Raw genomic sequence first — 5272 nt, 5'->3', positions numbered from 1 at the left:
CATTATTGGTAACATTATCACCAAATACTACTTCATTTCTAATAAATTACCAGCACTATAGTTGTGTTGTCATCCCCCTGGAAAGAGGCCACAACAACAGGAGGATCCACCGAAGGTCTGGAGCCCAGCACCTCAAGCATGAGCTCAAAGTACTGCCAATCGGCAGCAGTTTTATCCCCCTCCTCAGTTCCTCCAGAGCCTGTTTTCAGGAGTTTTAAGTCCTGGCACACAAACAAAACAAAATAATGTCATAAACCTTCTAATTAGTAGGTGTCAGTATGTAGGGGTGTTGTATTTCTTACCTTATACTTTCTTTTAAGGTTTCCCCACTTTTTGAGGCCTTATCTGGAGGAACAACTCCATCCAGGCCGTTCTCCTTTAAAAAGATCCTAAACAAATAATAATAAATAATGTCATGCATCTATTTTAACATTACTGTGTGTAATACATGTACAAAAGGACGTACTCCCATTGGTTTTTAGCGCCATATCGGGACTGCAGAAACTTCTCCTTGTTTGCTGCTCTAAAACGTATCAATTTCCGAGTTAGCTCAGTGGACCCTGTTGAAAAGACACAAGAGCTCACGATACAAACGAAAGGAGAATAACAACGTTATAATCGTAGTTTGATTATGCTAGTTTATATGCAAAGCTCCGTTAGGCTCCATAACAACAAAAACAGCGCGATTGACATGCGTCTGACAACCTACATTCTGACGTAATATGTACATTTCTAACTTATCTTAAAACAAAAAACAAGTTTTTATAACTTATTAAACATTAAATTCAGCAAAACATGCTTACATTTGTACGACTCTTGCGGCGCCATCTCTCCTTGTTGCGTGTAATCACGAAGCTCCTCCGACCCCTTCATCTTAAAGGTCCTATATCATGCAAAATCGACTTTTTGGAGCTTTTAGCCATGTTGTTTTGCTATTTCCTTATCAAAAACACCCCCAGAGTGGTTTGCAGCTTCATTCACACAGCTCTCAGTAATCCTCCTGAATCCTGCTCTCTGAGCAGCTGCTCCGCCCTCTCCTGGTGAACGGCTGAGTGTTCAGTTGTGTCGTAACAACGGAACGGAAGTGCTCGACGTCTGTAATGCAATGTCTTAATTCTATGCTTACGGCCTGATTTTAATTTGTAAAACAGCTTTTTCATTATTTCTGTCGTAAGAGAGAAACAAAGAGTAAAAAATGAAAAAAAAAAAAAGGATGTGCCCGAAGTGCTTCCAGGTCAGCTGTGGCCAAAACAAACACATCGCGTCTGAACAGATCAGTCATGTTTGCGCTGCAGCTGTGAAGATGGAGCTCGTTACCTACTCTGGACACACCTGTTCTTTATTCTTACCTAACGATAATGTCACGGACGGAGAAAAAGAAGCGCGTTTGGCTACGAGGACGAGGAGTTTATATTCAACCCTTTTCAGGAAAAGGCCACTCGGCTGTTTTTTTCTCCGGGATTCAGCGACTATCAGTCAAAATATTGTTTTTCTGTGATTGTCACTGATGGATGTTTGGGGAACCTTCGCCAGAACCAAAGTGGATTAACTTTTATAACCAACGCGAGTCCCATAATGTAAACAACGATGGAGCAGAGCGGTGAGTCAATCCAAACGCGGGTTAGCTTGTGTGTTAGCATATTAGCATGTGTGTTAGCCATTTATGAAGCTGTGTTGCAGATGTCAACTCCTCATAACTGCATCGTGAAGTATCTTCACTTATTGCTGTTTATTTATATTACGGTAAAGTTGTATGCGCGGAGAGAGGGGGTGGAGTTAACTGGATCGAAGCGTTGTGTCTTCCGGGTTTGAAAAATACCTCCAGAAAACACTTATATTTATCACAAAAATGAGTGCTCCATAATGGTAGAGGTACAATATATCATATAAATGCCTATACTTAACTTTGGAATGGCTAAAATAGCATGATATAGCCCCTTTAAGTGTGCATCAGCAAAACCCTCGCTTGAAGGGCTATGTGGCCCTCTCCCTCACCCCTACCCCTCGCCGCTAAATAGAATTGGGACACCCCTTCGTCTCTCGTGAACACGCAAAACGGAGGGGAAGGGCTCAGCGGAGGGCTGAGGGGGAGAATTGAGATTGGGCCTAGGGCACTCCCTACAAAGTATTGAAGATCGACGTATCATTTTGAAAGTTTCAATTTCTTTTTTTCTGCAAAAAACTGAGAAGTAAATGGTGATTTCTTCACAGTATTCAAATTTTTGGAAATCCTGTTTTCGAGTTGGAAGCCCAAATTACTTGAATACTTGAAATCATTTAAGTTGTGGGCCGTGAATCTAAAATCTATGGAAGTTTAACGTTTTGAAATAGGAAATATCTGTGACAGGTTTAAACGTATGGTTTTGTGGTTGACAGATACAAATAATTGTACTATAATTGAACATGTTCGAAGAGCTAGTTAGTGGAGAAACTGTCGCCATAGTGAGAGTTTTAGACACGTTTAGACACTTATTCGTTTCCAGGTGAAAGTTTTTACAACTAGACAGAACAAAGTCTCAAAGTCTCACGTTATTCCGCTGTAGCCAAAGTTTGCTGGCACTTTTCCTTCCGCTGCAGTATTTCTGCTTCTGTGGGCTGCTCTGATGTTGATCTCACAGCGTGTTGATGAAGAGTGGTGCCTCAGCAGAGCCCGGCCTGGGCGTGTTCCTGTCAGTCCGTTCAGACCTGCTCCATCAGAGCTTCCACACAGCTGCAGACTTTATCCTCTGCCTGTACTCCTGACAGTGCTCCATCAGAACAGAGAGAACCAGGGAGGGAAGCCACATTCAGAACCAAACTGGATGCACTGTTACAAACTTTCAAACAGAAAAAACACCCACAGAAAATAAACTTACACACAGAGTAATACAGGATCATTTAAAGAGAGCCATTCACATCTCTTTTTAGAACAATTTCTGTAGATTTATCGACAATAGTAGATCTTTTTTTTTGCTCAATGACTCATCTAGAACAAACCATGTATCATTGGATTGGAGCGATAACCGGTAAAGTACAGTAGGGCTAGTTTACCAAGTTTGTACATCACTGGAATCCTTTTCCACTGTAAACGGCGGCGTGACTAAGGGCTAAAGTTTCACTGACATCACTCATTTGTGAGAGGATGTCGGCAATTTCCTGGCAGAGATCTCATGGCAGCTCCCGTCCCGCGTCGCTCCAGTAAGTTTGTTTAAATTGGTACATTATGCAACTTTTTATCTGGACAAAAATAGTTGATATTTGTGCCTATTTGACCTTGTAGTGACCCAGTGGCTGTTACTTTACTTTATACCATGGTCTGGGTGAATACTCGATTCTGATTGGCTGGTGGGTGCTAACAAGCGTGCATTATTTTCGTATAACCGCACACGTAGTCCGGTAGTTAAATCACTGGGATATCACTCCGCTGTGGGCATCGCCATAGCAACGCATGACACAGCTGAATCAGATAAACACGTAATTAGTGACTGACAGGAACGTATGAGATGGATTTTGTTTAATTTCAACGTTTTTGGCCGAAACAAAATGTTTGATAAATGTGAAGTAGAGGAGAGTGAGCAGCTAGGTTAGCCTACTGTTAATACAATATGAACTTTCCATTTCTATTGAAAACGGTTAAGGCACTATTCATGATTTTCAGGCGTACATAAAATGATCCTGCATTTAAACATATTTGGCTGGATTAGTAAAGTCAAACATAAAAGTTTCAGTTCGTGGGGCCCAGGTGTAAAGCGGACTCCACCGCAGCTGTTTCCATAAACAGTTGAGCTCGTTGAGCTAGCTAGCTAGCTTCAGGTTAAACAGCGTAAAAGTGAAATAACTCCTGCCCACGAGTGCCGCACATCGGTGTTTACTTCCAGGGAAAAGTTCCAGGTTAGTCCAGTTGTGTTGTGATTCTGGCGATGCAGCGTGTGCTGATGTTGTGTCGTTGAGCCTGACTGAGATCCTCGTAGCTGCGGAGAATGACTCGCTCTGAGACGAGCCTTCAGTGACCGGCTAATAACCAACATAAAATAGTCCCGGTGGTCTGGCATATTTAGTGACTTTAGTAAATGAAACAAATATTTATTATAAATGTTACGTTTGTGGGACCATGGTATAAGCGGATTAAACAACTCGGAGCCGTGCATTCGACGGTTATAATGCACTTCGCGGAGTAACACCACTCCGCTGCGCGTCGTGGTGTTCTTGACTCCGCGTCGTGCATTATAACCGTCGAATGCACGGCTCCTCGTTGTTTAATCCTTACTTACTTTCCATCACAGTGGTCTCGAGGGAAAATTGTTGTTGTTGTTAGGGGTCAGTTTTAACATCGAAAGTACCCGTAATGGATTAAAGTGGCCTCAACTTCCTTCATTTTAGGCAGCAGTGGAAGGAGCATGAAGTTAGGCAGATATCACGATTTGGCCAAAAAAAGCAGACTCAATAAGTGCAAATGACTGCAATGAGGCTAACGATAACTTGAATATAAATAATCTGTCAGAAGGGAAACAATGTAGTATTTTTAGAGTAATAATGAGACTATAATAAAAATAAAAAAAATCTTTAAAAAAAATGTTTACAGTGCAAAACTCTGAACGGAACAAAAGGAACTAAAATTTACAAACTTGGAACAGTACAAAAAGGAACTAAAATTTACAAACTTGGAACATTATGAAAGGAATTAAAATTTACAAACTTGGAACATTATGAAAGGAATTGACATTTACAAACTTGGAACAGTGCAAAAAGAACTAAAATTTACAAACTTGGAGCAATACAAAAGGAATTAAAATTTACCAACTTGGAACAGTGCAAAAAGAACTAAAATTTACAAACTTGGAGCAATACAAAAGGAATTAAAATTTACCAACTTGGAACAGTGCAAAAAGAACTAAAATTTACAAACTTGGAGCAATACAAAAGGAATTAAAATTTACCAACTTGGAACAGTGCAAAAAGAACTAAAATTTACAAACTTGGAGCAATACAAAAGGAATACAAATTTACAAACTTGGAACATTATGAAAGGAATTAAAATTTACAAACTTGGAACATTATGAAAGGAATTGAAATTTACAAACTTGGAACAGTGCAAAAAGAACTAAAATTTACAAACTTGGAGCAATACAAAAGGAACTAAAATTTACCAACTTGGAACAATATGAAAGGAATTAAAATTTACCAACTTGGAACAGTGCAAAAAGAACTATAATGTACACATTTGGAACAGTGCAAAAGTATGGAAGCCCATTTCTGTCATGTTTAAACAATAAAAACCCAACAGGAAGTTGAT

This window comes from Gobius niger (assembly GCF_951799975.1).
Source record: "Gobius niger genome assembly, chromosome: 12".
NCBI lineage: Eukaryota > Metazoa > Chordata > Actinopteri > Gobiiformes > Gobiidae > Gobius > Gobius niger.
The sequence above is the reverse complement of the archived record's forward strand: the minus strand, read 5'-3'. Positions refer to the sequence as shown.